The 20,874-nt window shown below is 39.6% G+C and overlaps 1 protein-coding gene across 1 annotated transcript in view; it reads left to right on the top strand.

Moving 5' to 3' along the window:
* Positions 1–12,498: 12,498 nt before the first annotated feature.
* The window catches only part of LOC137266073 (uncharacterized), a 47,479-nt gene continuing 39,103 nt past the window's right edge, over positions 12,499–20,874 (top strand). Inside the window, exon 1 of the mRNA XM_067801575.1 lies at positions 12,499–12,612. The gene's annotated coding sequence lies outside the window, so the exon portion shown is untranslated. The remainder of the gene's footprint in view (positions 12,613–20,874) is intronic.

Below are 20,874 nucleotides of genomic sequence, written 5' to 3'. Positions count from 1 at the left end.
AATTCAAGCAAATAGCATCATGCGGAAAGCAGACAGAACTGACGGGTTAACAATTTCAGTAACAAAAACATATACAATTCCAGATGTAGATGAAAGCCCACAGGAGTCTTCAGTATTTAACGCTATTTCAACTCATTCTCAGGCAGTTGAAAAAGAAATTGCAAAAAATTGTACGCAAAGGGATGGAATCGGAATTTATAATATTCCAATTTTCACACAAATTCAAACAACTGTGAAAAATGGTACCCCTTTAGATGATCCTTTTCTCCAAATTAAAACATATGAATTACCTAATTCCTAATTCTTCTCAATTTGTTGATTGGGTGAAATTATACGATAAAAGTGAAACAATAATAATAAATGGAAACATATCTGGTTATTATCCATTAATGGAGCATGGTAAAGAACCTGATCAGAATAACATTCATAGACTTCTTGTTAGAGGGTCAAAATATTCAGGGGTGGTTGATGTTAGTTCTTTATATCTTGATAGTCTATATACTTCACTTGATGTTAATTTTGTTACTGTTATACCATGACAAACGATGCAAGAAATCCCCTTGTGAATCAGCAAAACAGAACAAAGACAAGTCATAAATGTTCAAATTATGTATTATTATGCAACGAGAGCAAGGTATACAAGGTCACAAGTTAATTTCACAATGCAAATTACAAATTCAATACAAGTGAGACAAAATCTAAGGCAATGGGTCAAAAAATATAATATAGTAACCTCACCAAAGTCTTAGTGCGAGACAGAATCAACTATGCAGAATGTAAACACAGCGATCGGTCTGACAGCGGTTAATGTAGGTCAGACGTTGATGATTGCTGGCAATGAGGTAACTCCAATGAATCTGTGTCTGTGTCACTCACAACACGACAGCTAGCATTTGGGTACATTTTCAGTCGTTTCCTGAAAGTACGAGCACTTACTGCCATTGCCAACACTGTAGAATGCCCTCGAAACAATGTCTCCTGGAAATAAACAAACAGGAAGTCAAGGGCAGATGATTCCTGGACAAGCCCGCTGCAAGAATCCTAAAAATGCGTATCATCTATTATATGAAATGTGTTCCATCATATTTATTATTCAAAACACTAAACATTGTGACTCAGTAATAATTATTACTGAATTAATAACAAAATATACAGAAAATACACACTCGTAACAAATTACAAACTGCAATTGTAGAAAAAAGTGAAGATAACTATAAAGATACTTTAGATGAATTAATAAATGATGAAAAAGTTTCTTGTCTTATATACAGTAGAACACGGATATAACGAACTCCAAGGGACCAAGGGATTTAGTTCGCTATATCCGTTGTTCGTTATTCACGTTTGACCGCCATATTGGCTTATAGAGATGAAGAGACACGTATATACATGGGCTACATATTTTTATCTTGCACAGGAATAACAAAGCCTCCCTTAGATGTGAGATGAGAGCGAACTGAAGATCTGTGTATCAGTCAAGCTTTTAAACACGATGTGTTTCTTTTGTTAATTAATTAATGACTATCAAACAATGTTGATTCACCGCCAACGAGGTTAAACAATGTTGATTCACCGCCCACAAGGTTGATGTATACCGCTAAGTCGCTGAGTTGACACTGAGCTGACACTGAGTGAGTTCGCTACTCACATCGTTAATTGGGCTTGGGGTCAGGAAATCAGTTCGCTATGACCGTTATTTCGCTACTCACGAGTTCGTTATTCACGTATAATTTCAATGATATTATAAAGGGACCATTGATGGGACTTTTAAATTTGTTCGCTATATCCGTTTGTTCGCTATATCCGTGTTCGCTATATCCATGTTCTACTGTAATCTTCATCTCACTTGGGGAGATAAAGTTATAAATTGATATAATTGAGGGTTTATTCAATAGGTTATATGGAACCCCAACCTCAATGAAAAGACTATTTTATAGGGGAGATGAAAAGTAGTTGTGTTATGGTGGGGTTTGAATTAATATGAGTGAGGGGAGGATAGTTTCTTATTCCATGGGTTATAATGGGGTGGTCCAAAACCCCCATCTATTATACTACTGGGTCAGAGGGTTAGGGTCACCAGATAATACATGTCATCATATATCCAGAGTGCCGATAGATGTTCAAGCCCTTACTGGATTGTGAAATACAGACAAGGGCTCCAACAATTTACCCAGACCTCAATTCAGTTCGACTTTATAAATATATATTGAACTGTCGAGACAGTCTTTTTCAGTTTGATACATCATATTTAACTGTCATAGTTGGCTTTTTTCATAATGAAATCTATTGTTAACAATGTCTGCTAACAACAATTGTCATTTTGTAATTAGCCTGGTGTCCATCAATCACTTTTCATCTTATTTCAGTGTTCGAAACTGCTCAAGTTGGAATCAAAATTACATATTCGCTGTGTAGAAATAGTCAAAATGGGTATTCAAATATTGAATTAAAATAATGAAAATGGTTATTGAAGATCAGAACTAAGTTGTCAGATTCAATTATCGATAAATTGAACTGACTAATTGCTGCCCTAATACAGACCGCTGTTGTTCGGCTATATCAATGCTTAGTAATGCATTTACCAAGAAATTCATGGTCAGGTTTTGGTTTTCTGATATGGACATTTATGTGATTGAAGGCAATACTACGCGACTCTGTTCAGGGACCCTGGTGGTTAAAAACCTTACCTGTAATTAGAGCTGCAGAAGCACTCTTCGGTTTCAATGATCTTAATTATAACAAAATTTCAGGAAAAACAGGGCAAGGGGCGGGGCGTTCACTCATCACATGGAAAGCCCAAGGTTGATACCCCAAAGGGTACAAAATGTGTAGCCCATATCTGGTGTCCCCCTACTCACTCAGTCCTGCTGCTGCACTTCACAGCAATAAAACAGTAATGTTCAAAGTGGCATGTAACCCACTCCCTGGCTGTTTCTTAGTGGTAATGTATTAGAGGTAGTGATGAGGATAAATATTGCTGATAAAAATTGACGAGTGACTTGAAGTTCACGTGGTTCCTGGTGCATACTTCTGGTGATGAAGATGTATTGCACTCTGATAAGGTGGTTTGGATGTGATGGAAATTCTCTTCTAGCAATTGATAATACATTATGATAATTACATGACTGGATGTTGTTTCATATTGATCAGATATCTAACTGTGAACATGTCAAACACGGGTAGCTTCATCTCATGTAAATGACTGTTGGAGCCACAAGGTCGTAATACACAACCATTCTGCATGAAGAACAGCACTGGTCACAGAAGGACATAATACCCAGCTCAGAATATAACCCAGCACATTATAAAAACTCTTCGTCAAATATTTTTATTTTCATCAACAAGTGTTGCTATAATTATTTGGTATCAGTTATTTATCATTCTTCATCAGTTATCAGGAAAAGAGTGAATATATTTGAACACAAAGGGTGCATTGCAAACAACCTATCGCTTGCAAGCGAGTAAAGCGATTTGCCTGACAACAGAGTGCTAACTTTCAGCCACTTGCAATCGCACCAACTGCTGGATGAGGTCACTTTGTTTGCAAATGAAAGTGGTAGCTTTGGGAAATTTAAATTTGACGGCTGAACACAAATTGTTCGATTGGCAAAATGTCAAAGACTGCTTACATCCCAGCATCCTCAGTTTGTTCCACAGGTTCAGTGTTGTCATCAACAATCATAAATTCATCTCTCGTCATCGAGACTTGTAACACATTCTTTATTGCTTCCAGTCGAGCAAATGGTATTTTTGGAAGAGTGATAAATGCTTCAAGCTGTTGCAAGTCAGAAATAAGTGATCCATTTGTTTACTCTAGGCGATTTCAGGCACCAATAACTGCCACTAGGGTTCTTCTGTAGTGATCTCAGTCATCAGCCATTGTATGATGATAGCCTGGTACATGTACCATCAAACCATAGGGGGATCCAAGTACTGACCACTCTCACAAGCAAGGACAATGGAGAGGAAAGTACTGTGCATGATCAAGTCTAATAACTTTCCCGCACACTACTATGTACCTCCGTTCTTGTTCTCTGCCAGGACAGCGTTGTGCCTGTCATACACAGACTGGGACAGTTTGAGGAGGAAGAGGAGGAAGAGCTTGGTGTCAGTGATCCATATAGAAAAGAAGATGCCAAACAAAGGTGGAAAGACATCACTGAGTGCAGAATTTGGGCGGAAAATATGTCCTCAGGTGATACAAGCGATGGACGAGATTCTGTAGAGGGCATTTTCAAGGCGAAATGTCAAATTTTTAAACTTATCCTATCTCACGATTTGCACTTCTCTCTCTTGCCTTGACGCTGAGTAGAACGAATTAGAACTTTCCTGTAGGCCTCTCTTGTCCATATGCCCGTGTTGCCCAGGCTGCTCTCCTTACAGGACGGGTCCCTTAGCACATGCAGAGCATGCAGCATGCTCCCCTATCTACCCATGTGACTACCTCAGACTGATCATTCTTATTCTTGTCGCACGACAGAGTGGACATATCATAGTTCTTGTATAGAGTTTGAGTTGTTTTGTATTATGGGGAAAACAGATCCTCCAAACAAGATGCATAAGTTTTGCGCTGTGTAAAATTATTTTTTCGACTTTGGACCCCCACATATCGTGTGTTGATTGTGTGGGTCAATGTTCTTGGGAGAAATGTTGTGAGAAGTGTGCAGGTTTATCAACTGAAGATTTCAAGGCTTATAGGCGGGTTTGTGCTTGTAGGATTGCAGATAGAGCTAGGAATGCATTTGTTGACCAAGGCCCCACTCCTACCAAGAAACCAAGCCTGGATCGTCCTACTTTCACGGTTCATCATTTGAAATCCCCGCTCCCCGAGACGGAGGATTTTTTTTACGCTTCTTCAGATTCTTACCTTTCGGAAGATGTTCGGAAGCTTTTGGGGACGCATTCTTCACCTGGGTCAACGTCTCAGCCGGCTCTAGGGTAGTTGTTATGGATAAACCTTTAGTATCTACTGTCTCCCCCGATCTGTGGTCTACTCTTTTGGTTTCTAGGGCCTCTGGTTCATCTCAAAGCGTGACAACAGTCGCTTCGGTTCACCGATCTGCATCACCTGCATTAACAAATAATTCCGTTTCTCCAAGACAGGTATGCTTTGAATCCATCTCGTAGATCGACTGAGCGGTCATGTTCACCCCAGCAGAGTGGCGTTGGTCATCAGTCTGTTTCTGTTGATCGTACCAAAACATGTATTGATTCAAATGGTGGTATCGGCACTTCCTCCCGTTTGGATTCACATCACAGAACTGATTCACCAGGATGAATCAATTCACCATGTACAGGTTGGTTTACCTATTCATGATGTTTCATATCGCCGAACCAGTTCAGTCCACCTTTCGGTTTCACTTAATCATACTGAAGCAGTTTCTCGAACCACGGCTTCTAGACGAAGTGAGTCATGGGATCGAATTGATTCAGCTACACGAACTGGTTTGCCTCATCAGCGTGATTCATTTGCTCATCCCGATTCAAGCCACTTATGTGATTTGCATCAGCGTTCTGGGGTTGTTTCCCAGTCTGGATCACTTCAGCGTTCAGGTTCACCTGCTCGCCCAAGGTCATCCCATCGGGATGTTAAGTCAGGCTCTACTAATCGATACATATCGCCAGATCGAGTTAGGTCATCCCATCCTTCTGTCTCCCCAACTAGTCAACATGCTACGGTTCATTTGATTTCACCAGTTCGCTCCCCATCCAGTATAGTTCCAGGGACTGTCGCTCTCCATCACGTCAAACTGATTCAGATCATATCACGGGTGCGACAATTTCACCTGAATCATGGCCCCCTAATCAGGATTCCTCACAAGGGCCAGATTTAAATACAATGCTTCGGGCTATTACAGTAACTTGGAATCAATGTCAACCTTCGACTACGTCAAGTTCAGTTCCAGTTGCATCAACTGGTAACCTGTCTTCCACTGGTATGTAACATCAACCATCAAGGCTCGACAGGGTCAGCAGCTCTGCTTCAGTGGACGTTTCGGTTTTACCACCTAATCGATTCTCTTCACATTGTGGCAAGAGCCCGACACATTCCTGGAGTGAGGAATGTCATAGCCGACGCCTTGTCTCATCCCAAACGGCTGTCACCAACAGAGTGGATGTTACTGCCTCTGATATTTCAGTGAATGATTTACCCAGTATCTCAACCAGAAGTAGATCTATTCGCCACTTGGTACAACCATCAGCTTCCACGGTTCGTATCACCTATTCTGGATCCTCAGGCGTGGGACCACGATGCCGTAGCAATATCTTGGGAGGGACTGAACGCCTAAGCATTTCCTCCCCCGGCTCTACTTCCCAAAGTTGTTCAGAAGTTACTTACAACCAGCAAGATTCGTCTGGTCTTGGTTGCACCCTTTTGGCTACCAAGAAGTTGGTTCGTCGATCTAAAGCAATTAGCAGAACTGAATCCAGTGCCGCTACCCGCCCACAATGACTTACTTCATCATCCTCATTCAGACGTGCACCACGGGTCACCACAGACCCTGGATCTGCACGTATGACGCATTTACAGAAATCTCTGAGAGCTAAGGGTTACTCTCACAGAGTACCTGCAGCTATAACTTCTGCACACAGGACTTCAACTCAATCATTGTATGACAATAAATGGAAGAACTTTGAACATTATCACTGCATCACCTCAAGTTGTTGCAGGATTTCTACAGCTTTTACGAACTACAAGGAAGCTTAAAGGTACTACATTGTCAACCTATTTGGCTGCCATTAATTCGGTTCTTGCCACAACTACTGGAACAAAGGTGTCTACTACTCCCTAGCTCCAGTCTCTGCTTCGCTCGTTCAGGCTTGCTGACCAGTCAAGGAAGTTCAGACCTCCTCCATGGGATTTGTCAGTTGTCCTCCGTCATTTAGTGTCCACTGACTATGAACCACTACATGATAAGGAGTTTGAACAGATAACGTTCAAAACGTTCTTTTTAGTAGCATTGGCTACAGTGGCTCATATTTCAGAGTTACATGCTCTTGATGTGAATCGTGTGCAGTTTGAACAAAAAAGGCATGGCAGATTATTTCTGGGATTGCATTGGGACTTTGTCAAAAAAAACAGTTACCAGGACAACCAGATAGACTTTCTACTATTCCCCCTTTGTCAACGATTCTTGGGCCTGATGATGTGGAAGATTTATCTCTCTGCCCTGTCAGAGCTCTACGGATCTTCCTAGCTGCCTCCCAAGATCGCCGTCGTCTTCGTAAGAGGCTGTTCATCCCGCTGTCATCTACATCCAAGGCTGAGGTTTCACGGACAACCTTATCTTTTTGGATGCGTGCTACTATACCGAGGGCGTATGCTTTTGCTGGACTGCCACTCCCAGCAGCATGCAATCCTCATGAGACCCGTGCGTTAGCCTCTACGATGGATCTTCAGAGCAACTGTTCCTTGACGTCCATCATGGAGGGTTGCTTTTGGTGCTCCGATACAGTGTTTTCTTCGCATTATCTGAAAGATTTATCGGTCACTGATGTCCAAGGTCTTCACCAGTTCGGACCCCTTGTCTTGGCCCAGCAGCAGTTGTCAGATGAGGAAGAGTGCGTTTATGCTTTCTTTCTCGTGTACATACTGAATAAAATTTTGAACTTTGTTTCTGAATTTTGTTCTGTATTCTCCTTGGAATTGAACTCTTTACTCAATTTATTGGGTGATTGCTATTAGTGTCTATACGGATCTACAGTAGTTAGATCCTGTTTTTGCGATGTTGACAAGTTCAACAATCTCGCTTGCTGACCTCTATTCCTCAGAGCAATCACGTCAGTGTAGTGAGTAATTCCCGATTTCCTTTACAGATTTCATAGCGTTCATAGCTCCTAAGTTCCTTAGCACACTTTTGTGGTCTTACTGTGGTAAGTAGTGGAAGCCATGTGGTGTTGTTTTGGTACTGAACGTTAAACTTGTGAGCTTTCCGGTTCAGTTTCCTTTTCCCCTCTTTGTGATGGGGTCTGGGGGGGCTGTATCGAAGCAGGCACGGGCTCGATTACTAGTCATAAGACTTTGATTATGGGGGTACTCTGATAAATCGCAACGAAGTGAGATGACTCGCCAAGTTGCGTCTCCTTGCATATGCGAGGGTTGCGGCCGAACACCACATTGCTCAGGAGTACCCACTCCTTTGGAGCGATGGCGTCTAGTAAGCCAAGGGGTTCAGGAGAACCAACCACTAGTATAGGTTCTATGCTAGTTGGATGCGACCTCATTAGCCTATACAGTAATACTGTCAGTGCTTTGAGACATAGGGTAATCTGCTACCCGCCGTCCTGCCGTGGGATAACTGCAAATCGTGAGATAAGATAAGTTTAAAAATTTGGAAATTTTAACTATAAATTGTATTGTATATTTATATACTTATCCTATCTCACGTGATGTATGCCCACCCAGCCTCCCCACTACACAGATTAAGACGTGGAATGATCACTCTGAGGTAGTCACATGGGTAGATAGGGGAGCATGCTGCATGCTCTGCATGTGCTAAGGGACCCGTCCTGTAAGGAGAGCAGTCTGGGCAACACGGGTATATGGACAAGAGAGGCCTACAGGAAAGTTCTAATTCGTTCTACTCAGCATCGAGGCAAGAGAGAGAAGTGCAAATCGTGAGATAGGATAAGTATAAAAATATACAATTTATAGTTAAAATTTCCAAGTTGCTCCTGCTTGAGGAACCATCTGCATAAGTGACAGATGCATTAAGTCTTAAGATCACTTAGACTTCCAAGACGAGAAAACTACATGATCAGACAGATGTCTGTAATCAAAAGAACGTAAATGGAGTGTGGCTCACAGATGAAAATAGGCCGAAAAAACCACTATATACTAATGTTTGTCCTGATCTCCAGGGTGATATTCATGGTGCTAGAAGTAAAACGATTATAATATATATAATAATATATATAATATCATGACTAAAAAGACTTCTTAATGGTCCTTCCAAAGTACCGAAAGATTTTAACTCTCCCTCTTGGACTGACAACATCACTGACCACAGATTTGCAATATTCCAGCTACATGCCGGCAGTCTGTATATAATCAAGTCTGCACCAGACTACCCAGTGATCAACATCATGAGCACCGACTTGAGACACAATGACATATGCCAGCCAATCAATAATAATTACAATGACCCATAATGATATCATCACGTCTCTGCTCAGGGTCATGCCAGTCTGAAACTGCATCAACCAGCTTTAATACAAAATGATTAATCCTCTTAGGAATCTTAGAACGACTATGCTCTTTTGTTATGAAAAAAGTTGTAAGTTGTTGACACAGTAGACTTAAGCTACAGGTATAGTGTTTGTCAGAACTGAAAGCAGTCTAAGTAAACTTATCCTCAGTACCTTTCGCTACACTGGTGGAGTGTAACGAAATACACCGAGACCAAATTTACCTAGACTGAACAGAAAGTTGACTGCCCAGGATTCCTTCTAACAATTACCGCTTCCGGTACAAGTCATGAACTTGTTTGACTCACAATGCATGTTAGATGAAAGGACGCATGAGCACTTCTAACGGAAAAGTGCTTCAAAGTGGTCAGTTCCTTAGCCATAATAAATTGGATTTGGATTTCAAGGTCAATTTCAGTCAGCTGCCAGCCCGCAGGGCCAAACTAACCTGGTCTCACACAACCGAAGTACCGAGTATATCTATCGGAACACCTCGTCCGTTTCCGTAACGGCGTAAGGTGAACAATGGCCGATTTTAATAGTCGCCTCTGGTTAATTAAGGAACAGTCTGGAATCCAATCGCGCCCCAGTATCATAATAAAACAGCAGCCTAAAGTAGAACAGAAACCCTTATAAATCGTGTTTTTTCTCTCTTCTTTTCCCTGCTGATGGCACTTACACCAACATTTACTCACTATTCTGTTTCAGCTGTGTATACCAGTAATTATAAACTATATATTTTACATCACAATTGACACTAATTACCAAGCATGAAGGTACAAGATTTTAATTATATATCATTATCTGGGGAGCCAAGAAACGGATAGTACTGAACACATTCTGGAAAGAAAAACTACGGGATAGCGAACAGTTTTCGCCAAATTTAAGCGGTATTTATAAACCTTTCTCAGCTATTCGTTACATTAATGAAACAGAGCTTATTATGATAGATAATTAGCTATGTGTCCAGCCACCGATCATGTTTCAATATAACGCCACGGAAGGGCATCATGGCAGTATAAATAGATGTTTTCACACACTTAAGTGTAATAGTTACCGCCATTCCGAATTCACGCTCATGCCAATTGTGAAATACAACACATACTTACATCACACAGTAACCTCGAAATAAGTGATTGTGAGAGTATTTGAGTGGGGTATGTTTTACAGTTGATTGACAGGGAATGAAACAATCGATGACTTGTGAACTTGCTATTATATAGGTCGTGGGACACCTCCCCAACTAAGTTTGAAAAATTTATGGGGTTCATAGCTTTGTCTTTATTTTTTCTCTTTGTTGCTTATTGTGAAGAATTTGCTTTCGCTGTCCTATATTGTTGTCAAATACCGTGGGGACAAAATACAGGAATTGTAACAGACCGTAACTGAGCACGTGTGATGCTGATGCATTGGAAATAACTGGCGGGCGGCGATAACTGTGCGCTAGCCAGTAGTGTCTTTAAAAAGGTGTGGTTAACTGTGTATAATAATATAATATGTTATACCATGTTTTTATGAAGAGAGAGCGGCATTGTAATTGTTATGATTGGACAAGATAGCATATAGGCCGATCTCACCTACCCCTTCTCCGAATAACAACGACAAATTCTCAATACAGGTGTTCAGGTTATAGTCTACAGCTATGATTTTTGATATCGCCATCAGCGATGTTATCTAGAGTCACAGTTTACCGTAACACTTTTCAATAATCGAGCCTTGTCAACCGCATTCTCAGTAATTCGTTCAAAGATATGTAAAATCTCTCAACTGGTTCACTCACTACTCGTTGTCCAAAAATATTTTTGAAGGAACGTAATTTCAAGAATATCATGTATATACTATGAAAACATGAGGCACGCGAAACTATGCTGACAATTGTTATCAGGTGTATCAGGCGCAGTTGCGATGAAAAGACGAGCCGTAACACCCTGACCTATTTTCGGCTTACCCCGTGATTGTTGAACTGATTCTGTTAGAACTTGAGCTGCCGACGACTATGCAACCTTGTTCCCTGCGTTTGTTGCGCCTGCTGTAACGCTCGACACGTTAGCGCACTCTCAACGCACCCAGAGAAGCACTCTGACGAAAATGAGTTTAATAGTTTTACGCCGCACTCAGCAATATTCCAGTCATATGGCGGTACGAAAATGACGATGGGTAAACATCCATCACGCACATGTCTATCACTGATAGGATTATCTACATAGTTCTTCTTTGATTAAATTCTGGAGTTTATTTAAATTTATGTGTAGATGAATACACGGGTTTAGTTTTACGCCGCACTCAGCAATATTTATCTATATGGCGGCGGCCTGTAAACAATCGAGTCATCGTTCTCTGCAATTGGGATACGTTGCACGTGTAGACCAAGTGAGCGAGCTTGACCACTCGATCCCGTTGGTCAACTCTTACGATATGCCTTGGTTACTGAAGTCCACATGGAGCAGGTCTCGCACCTTCACGGGTATATCTAAATAGCAAACAAAGGTATTTTATAAGCGTTATATCGCTATGGAAGCTATCTTATATAACCAAGACTGTTGTCGTGTTCTAAGATCCGTATACCCTGGTCTAGACTTGGTAAAGATTGACAAAGAAACTGAAAAAAAGGTCGGAAGATGTCATCTGTCCCCCAAAATGTTGCAGAATGTAAATTCTGTTTCTGTAACTTCAATGGGATCCTTACTTTATCTGCACGTTCGATTTCAGTTGGAACTACCCATGTTATCGGTATGCATTGAAAACAGCATACGTATCTCTTAATAACTGCACACGTTCGCACCAAATTCTCGTTATTCCACATTTCTTTCCAAGTCGATAACAGTTGACTCTCAAACATTCTGACCATGTCAAGTATTAGACCTTGCTTGACTCGCGGAAAGCTGAGTGTCACCACACTTATTGAATTCTTAGGAAAGAAATATTTTACTCGATACTTTTTGGCAAGTAATAAGTAAAATAATAAACATGCTTTCTGAATATGTTTATGCAGAGCCCATATATGGAGAATACTAAAATTCTATGTCCCGTGTTACTCCATATTTATGAAACTCGTGAATTGTATTGGTATCTAACTCGCTTTCGCCACTCACTCGTTTCATGAAAATGGTACTACACGGGACACAGAATTTTAGTATTCTCCATATATGGGCTCTGCATAAACATATTCAGAAAGCATGTAATGCTCAAAATTATCGGTTGTCACGAGAAAGAAAATCAATAAGTAGGCTATACTTCGTCTCGAGTTACACTCGAGTCCCGCACAGAGGTCCGCAAATTGACTGGGGAAGTAACTCTTCCCCGCCAACCAAATGAATGGTGACTCGTGCGTAAAAGTGAACGCGAGAGAAGGATGATACGGTTACCTCGCTGAGAAGGTGAATGTATGATCAATATACATCAAAACTACTCCTACACAAAGCTGTGAGTATGAACTGTCAAAGAAACCTATTAAGTAGGGCCCGCATTGCTATTCCTTCAAAAGAATAACTGCCAAACTTCGAGTTTCTCTCGCCGAATCTCTCGTCGGGAACAAAATGGCTACTCTTCGAAGGCGTCTTTCATGTGTGAGGAATGGACAAATACACAAGGACGGGAAGACACGATGTGTCATTCATTGATTTCACTTGCTGAACTAACTTACACGTTTAATCCACCATTACCAGGTGTGTGATGTCCGATATTATTCAGGCAACTTTTTTCTACAAGAAAATATTTGACAGATCGATCTCTCTACGACACCAAATTCACCTCCGTGAGAGAACGCTGTGAAGGAGGACAAAACGTATTTCATGTCTTAAGTGAGATTCGGCCCCTGAGATTCCTCTTGTGGCAGTTGAAAATTAAGAAGTCGACAAGCAAATATTTATGAAGCATTCTTTGTAATAGGTACCTCTTGGTAGACTTCTAATTAAATGTGTTAAGTTTCCATATGTGACTATTAAAATTAGTTTGTGTACTATTTCAGTTATTCCTTTTAAATACCTAAAAACCAAACTGAATCCTAAACGTATTTGTTTACTGTTCTTGGTTATACTGTCATCCCTCGCCATAATGCTGGTCTAGGATGATGCTCACATTATACAAAATACGGAATAAGTAATATGATAAGAAAATATCATCCACTCGCATTATAAATATGGTGTTAAATGGTACATTGTTTAGTATGTTATTTTTTACTCGCCCAACATTAGCAAAATAATATTTCAGAATTAATTTTACAAAAAGAATGCATTATGCCTTCATTACGGGTGCTCGATCCGCGTATGAATCCATTTCATTTAAGACTGTCCACATTTGTCTATTTAATTTAATTTCCTCAATAATAAACAAGGGGTTATGAAAAACAGACTTCAACCAACATATTATTTTTCTGATATAATGTTATTACATGCAGTTTGTTTTGATCTCGTTACTTTGGTCACATGACTGAGTGCAAATAGTTCCTTAAGCGTGCATTGTTATTACACAATGTGTAGTAGCATTGTAGATTTATTAATCAGTGATATTTTCAAGGGGTGAGCAATAAGAGCTATTTTGTGTATTGTTCCGAGTCAAAAGTGTCAAATCAACCGAGATGACTAAATATCAAAATAGGAATCTTTCAATCAAACATCAATAGACTTGTTAATAAACAATTTCAGTTCTAATTCTTGTTGTGCTAGACTCAGTTTTATACGCTGACATTGGTTTTAATGTTTAATACATGTTGATACGTTGAATGTGACAAGCTGTCTCTGTCACTGACAGAAATCAGTGTCTGTTTTACTGACACCTATGTGTCTGCCTGCCTGTCTGCTGGTGACAGTATGGAATGTACAGCTCGAGTCACTGAGCACATGCAGTTTGATGCCCAGATTGGACGGAAACAAGTGCAAACCCAGATTGTCTGTTTAAAGTTCTGCTTTGTACTTGGATGAACGACAGTTTCCAGCTACGAAGCAGTTCACCATCTCAATATTTGCTGATTGGATCGAACAGAAATACAAAGAGCATGTATTTACAAAACTCAACATCTCTATGTACATTATTTAGGAGGTAAACATCATGTGTTGGCCGATTTCCGGGTGTTATTGAGTATTTGAAGCACGGGAATGCATTTGGAACCAACGGCGTCAGCCGGAAATTTCAAATGAAATATTCCCGTGCTCCAAATACTCAATAACACCCGGAAATTGGCCAACACATGATGTTTATCGACATTGTAAATACAAAAGTAAACCAAAGGGGTTTTAGTGTCTGCACTCGTTTACATCGAATACGGACACAGCAGTGAAGTGTCATCAGATGGCCGTTTCAGCTGGTTCCCATGGTAGCATCTGGAGTTGCTCATTTGTGACGTCATTCTAACTTTACGTCACAATATCCGGGATGAGAAATTTCCGCGGATCCGCGGAAATCCGCGTTTTTTTACATCCCCAGGGTCATTTTTCTGAAACGTCTAAATATATATACAGTGTTAATATTGATTTTAGAAGCCATATTTAGTGTGTAAAATGCCAAAATCCCCAGACCCCCGACTAGTTTTCAGCTGTAAATGAAAATTTCCATTCTTATCCCTGCAATATGATTTGAATGATGTCACCACTGTTGATGACACAACAAAACAATTGTTTACGTGTCAATACGCGGTGAATAGTCTTTCAGTTTCCGGGAATCTAATACCATTTAATCATGTTTTTCAACCAATCAGATTACAGAACACAGTAAGTTTTGGTTTACAATTATGGATAACAACTTCTTCAATTGTATATGATGCAACATTTCGATATGGATTCTTGTACTGTTATCATGCTTGCTTGATATTGGCACATGAATCCATACTGAAACATCACATCACATACAATGAAAGAAGTTGTTATCCATAAGAAAATCTTACTTTCTTTTTACTCACCATATTTTTGAAAAGCAAATCAAACAGATCATCTCTCTATACCCACACAGTCTTCCGCATATTGGCAAATGAGCCAGCCAGTGAATAGTCTTTGTTACACTTGAGTGCACACCCACCTGTTCTGATCGGGTTTGGTCTCCCAGGTGCTTTGCTTTGTGGAAAGAATGCCCAAGTACAAAATATTGCACTTTTAATTCGCAATTGTACGCTAATCATTTTTTTTTTTTCATAATCAACAATGTCTATTATATGTCATGAATAAGTCATAACTGTGTTTTAATTATTTGATTTTTTTGGTTGCATGGGACCGTTAAAAATTAATTATTCTTGTTTCAGACGGCTATTGGTTTTGCTTGGGCCATTTGACATGAGTGATTATTTGTTTTCTGAATACGTCTCTACATGCACATGTGTATCGCCACTTTGGTCAGAGCACATTTACGGTGATGAACGCACACGTAGTTGACAGTGACATTGGCCTCATCTTCACAAATAGGTCTAGATATGGAAGTTATGATGAATTTAAGCAGTGATGAAGATATAGTCTGTTAGTACATTGAGAATGCTTGCGCTAAAGTGTCTAGAGTGTCCTGGCAAACTTAACAAAAACTGTTAAAACTGCCATGTTAACTCCTATCAAGCTCACAGACAGTAGTGTTCATCTCAGTGTAAGATCACCATCAATATCCACTTCAAGTGAAAAAATACCCCACCAAAACATGAAAGTGGAAATTCTCCCCAATAAATGTCAACTGCAAATTACTTGTTTTCTGTCTAGAAAGTAGTTCTGGTCCGGGCTTTAACTGGTTTGGGAGTCTGAAGCAAAGGAGCCATGGTTTAATGTAACTCCAAATAATTTGTATTCCATGATCAGGAGAATATATATCTTGAACAATAATTATACAGTGTTGTAGTACATCGATTGATCAAATAATCGGTATATTGATCATTTCACAATCATTTCAGAGGATATCATTGTATTCTATCTTCTTAAATAACATAGACAACTGGTGTTAATACGAGATTAGTAAATGCCTCCATGTAGGATTGCGATCACATACGTAGTACAAGAAGTCAAGTCTATTTATAGCTTGCTGAGGGAGCAGGCATTTTTTTTCTTGTGGAGGCAGTTTTACTTGTAAGTTTGAATATGCAAGATTTCACAAATGTAATTTTTCATGAAAAGGTGGTTCTAAAACAACAGACCCGTGAAAGTCCCAGGGTAGAATAGGCCTTCAGCAACCCATGCTTGCCATGAAAGGCGACTATGCTTGTCGTAAGAGACGACTAACAGGATCAGATGGTCAGGTTTGCTGACTTGGTTGACACGTCATCGGTTCCCAAGTGCTCATATCAATGCTCAGGTTGTTGGTCCAGACTGGATTGTCTGGTCCAGACTTGATTTTTTACAGACTGCTGCCATGTAGCTGGATTATTGCTGAGTGCGGCGTAAAACTAAACTCACTCACTCAGTCTAAAACAACAAATACTCCTGAAAAAATAATATAGGATTGAAACAAGCAATTTGATTGGCTGGTCAGACTGTCAACAGAATGCTAGCTTTCTTTGATAACTGATTATGGTTTTAGAGATCTATTTCCAACACTGATATATTGTACTATCATGTTACTACAATGAATGAATTCTAAATATATATATTTGATATAATAATTGATGAAAGTGTAGCAGTTGCGTACGTTACTGGATATTTTGGTATGATACATTTTGTCTTGTCACTCTTGGCTTCCTGCGGTACATGACACTTCGATTGCAAAAGCAAGATCGTATGAATCTGTGGTTGTAAAAAGAAAATGTTCGCATTTAATTGTCAGATATGACTCTCAGCAAGTAAGTAATGTAGGTCATGGGACAGGCAGTAATAAGCAAACACCGAATGTTTTTACGCATCTGAATACCGTAATCATAATACAAGGTTATACAATGGCTGCTATATTACCATCTGCTCAGAATTGTAATACTTACTAGTTAAAAGTGTTGGGAATTGACCTGTAAAACTGCCATCGATAATCAAGATCGTCTGTTGATCATACATCATTAAATGATCAACAGCAAGCATGGATTTATGAACACAAGACTAGATGGCAACTGGAGACCGCTTGTATTAGACATCTGTCGTAACCCGTTCTTCCATGATTTGAAAAAAGTTTCTAATGAACTATTAAAAAAAAACCATATGAATTTAGATCACTCTTTCTACAGCTAGACGATACGTGCATCAATATTTTTGTGTATCTGAAAGTCAACTTGTGCAGAACTCAGAAAAGAAGGGCTTTATATCTAAAAGAAGATGTAATAAATCTGTTTCAGACCTGGTTTGTGAATCTGACGATCATCGAGACTTCCGCATACACAAAATGTTTTCTTGAAGTGATCACATGTGCTGGGAGGCAGGCATTTTGTTGACAGTCTGGTCAGCCAGTCAAAACTTTTGATACAATAATATGTTATTCTGAAGGAGTATTCACCGACCCGTGAAGGTCCGGGAAATTTTTTTCGTAAAATGTTATGACAAAAGTCCTACCACCCTCGTCACTTTTGAAAAAAATGTGCCCTAGAAACATATAATTTTTTCTGTGCAGCCTTATGGTAGAGAGAACTAATAGAAGGATATTATGAAATAAATAATTGCCATTGTGTAGAAATTAGTGGTGATCCGAATAATGGAAGGTTGGTCAAAATGACTAAACGGACTAAGCAATTGAAAACTATTTCTCATAATCGAGTTCAATTTTGAACCATCGCTTTGACAATATTTTTCACAAGGTTGGATTTGTCTGTTAAGTTTCAAAAGCACTACCAACTAATTCCAAGTCAGGATTGAATTTATATGAAGGACTCTGGGAACTTTAATTTCCTAAGATACTAGTCATCCTTCAAAGATGTAAAATTTGCAAATGCATTTTGTACAATTTTGCAAAACACTCAATAGAACGATGTGTTTTTTTATCTTTTCTTAACTAACAAACATAACCAGAAAGAAAATGATAAATGACGCTTGGTAATTATTTTCCATGATTGATCGGTTGTAATGAACTGATCAATGAACCAAATAAAGTTGACTCGCAAGCTCAACCTTTTCCAATATCAGTTCATTATTCATTCATCAAAAATATTGATTTTATTAAATGAACACTAAGACCAATAATTACGATGATACATAAATATATACAGTTGATATTTCACTTGTACTAAGTCATCCTGGAATTCACCACATCCCAGTGTGTGAAATTACGATGCACTTAACTAATATACAATACATACATTTCAGTGCAATCTTTGACAGTCATCATTTAATTATATTGTGTTCCAGCAGTGGTGTGTGATCTGTGACCACTAAACTGGACTAAATAAGAATGTGGGTTGCAGCTTTAACAGACTTTAAATGTTAAAGTTACATGCATCCAAACAATCAAACATAATTATAACACAGTTATCTCATATTCATGACGTATAATATACATTGTTGCTTGTGAAAAAAACAAACAAAATTATAAGTGTACAATTGAGATTCAAAAGTGAAATATTTTGTACTTCGGCTTACTTCCCTCGAAACGAACCCAGTCATAGCTGGTGGGGTGTAGTCAAGTGTAACCACGGCTTCCGATTGGCTGGCTCATTTGCTGATACGCTGAGGGTTCATTGTGTGTACAGAAAGATGATCTGTTTGGTGGGCCTTTTAGAAGTATGGTGAGTCACAAGGAAGTAAGATTCTTTATGGATAACAACCTCTTTTATTGTACTTGATGCAACATTTCAGTATGGATTCATATACCGTTGTCAAACAAAATCATATACACTAGAAGAAGTTGTATACATAAAGAATGTATATAGAGATGTTGGGTTTTGTAAATACATGTTCTCTGAATTTGTGTGTGATCCAATAAAAAATCATGTCAGTATAGATACAGTGGAAGCTGTCTTACTCGGACCCTAAGTAACTCGGTTTTCTATATATTTCGGACTGAATTGTTGGTCCCGGCAGAAGTAACCTAAGTTATCATTACATATAGGCTAACTAATTTGGACTTCATGTAACTCGCATTTCGGACTGAAGTCTCTGCCTTTCAAGGTAATTTACTGTGAAAACGTAGCTAATTAACTCAGACTAGCGGGATGGCATGAGGCAGAAGTGCTTTAATTGTAGTTAGCCGATTACAAACTTCAAATGGAATATCAGGTGTGATGATAACCAATTAACAAAGCAGTTCAACAAGCTGACACGACTCACTCAGTGTCATTTTGTCATATGAAAAGACGATATTCCAGTAATATCTCATCAGTGACAAAATGGTTGAACCACCACCGAAGCGGAGACGTCCAAATGCAGCCCTTACCTTGACTGACAAGATCAAGTTGATCGACGATGCTGAGAGGCTACCGGCAGTGAAGCAGAGGGACCTTGCGGAAAAGTACAAAAGAAGCAAACATACAGTCTTGGACATTCTAAGAAGCAGTTTGCAGTTTAAGACAAATGTCAATGGCGACTCAAATAGACGACACAAGGGGAAGTTTGACAAGATCAGTGTAATGCTACATGACTGGTTTTGCCTATGTGTGAAGCAAGAATATGCCACTTTCTGGGCCAATTCTAAAAGAAAAGGTGCTTCAGTTTTCTGTGGAACTTGGTGTTAGCGCCTCTAAGGCTTCAGACCGATGGTTTTCAAGCTGGAAGCAATGATACAACATTAAACAGTTTACTGTTAGTGGTGAGAGTGCTTCATCATTTGTGCGTTCAAAGCAAGGTACTGGCGACACACCTTGGCTAGGATCGTCGAGAGTGAAAATGTGACTGAAGTTTGTGAATCAGTGACTGTGTTAGATGCGGTAAGCTGGATTGAGATGATGGTGACAGTTGTTAAGTGTTTTGCGGCATGTGGTTTCATTACCCCCAATGACAAGGATGACACAAGTGATAGTGAGGAAGACCACATCCCCTTGGCCAAGCTGATATCCTCCGCGAGTTCAGATGTGACTGAGGATGAGTATGTGACATTTGACAATGACATTCCAACGGAAAATCGGCAGTTTGCACAAAACAAACCGACCTGAGGGACTATTTCCGCAAGAAAAGCATGGCCATGCTGTCAATCGAACCATTTAATAAATACATTAATCTATACAGTACATGTGTACTTATTCAAGATTAGACTACTGCTCTTTAGTGAATCGTTTGAACGCCGATTTCGCTGGCTTTTTTTCATATATGGTTGAATTGGCATTTTTGATGATCTGTTTCAGTAAGTGCATGCCGAAAGGTATTGGAATCTGCAAAGTTGTGTTTTACGTTGCATGTGACATCACATTGCCAAGTACTTCCTTACATAGCTGTCAATGATTGGGTATAGTGGCTCTCTACACTTCCTCTATTCCTGGGGATCAGCTGGTGTTGAGTGCTCCCTCAAGTATCTGGTCAGCTCCTCCTTGACGATCACCTCGTTTGACCTGTATCATTATCATCATCTACTGTAATTATTTCTCTGAGCCAGTCATTGGCAGGGTGTGATTTGAATTTTTTAGGCAGAGGTTGGTCTGGGTCATTGAAACTGACAGCCACATTGAGGGCAGATATGGTATCTCGTGGACCTGTGGAGAGTCAGTGTCAGTGTCAGTGGCAGGTGGTTATGTCATGTCTTTTCCAGCTTTGACAATAAACTTCTGGTGGGCATTTTTTCTAATTTCGGACGACATGACGACCAAATCTTTGAACCTTGGGTCCACCAGGCAGGCCATTTGGAGGCGTCTTCTGCTTCTGTTGATGGGTTCCTCATTTT

Source organism: Haliotis asinina, chromosome 15 (genome assembly GCF_037392515.1).
Source record: "Haliotis asinina isolate JCU_RB_2024 chromosome 15, JCU_Hal_asi_v2, whole genome shotgun sequence".
Lineage (NCBI taxonomy): Eukaryota > Metazoa > Mollusca > Gastropoda > Lepetellida > Haliotidae > Haliotis > Haliotis asinina.
Note: the sequence above shows the minus strand (reverse complement) of the source record. Positions and strands in the feature narration are given on the sequence as shown.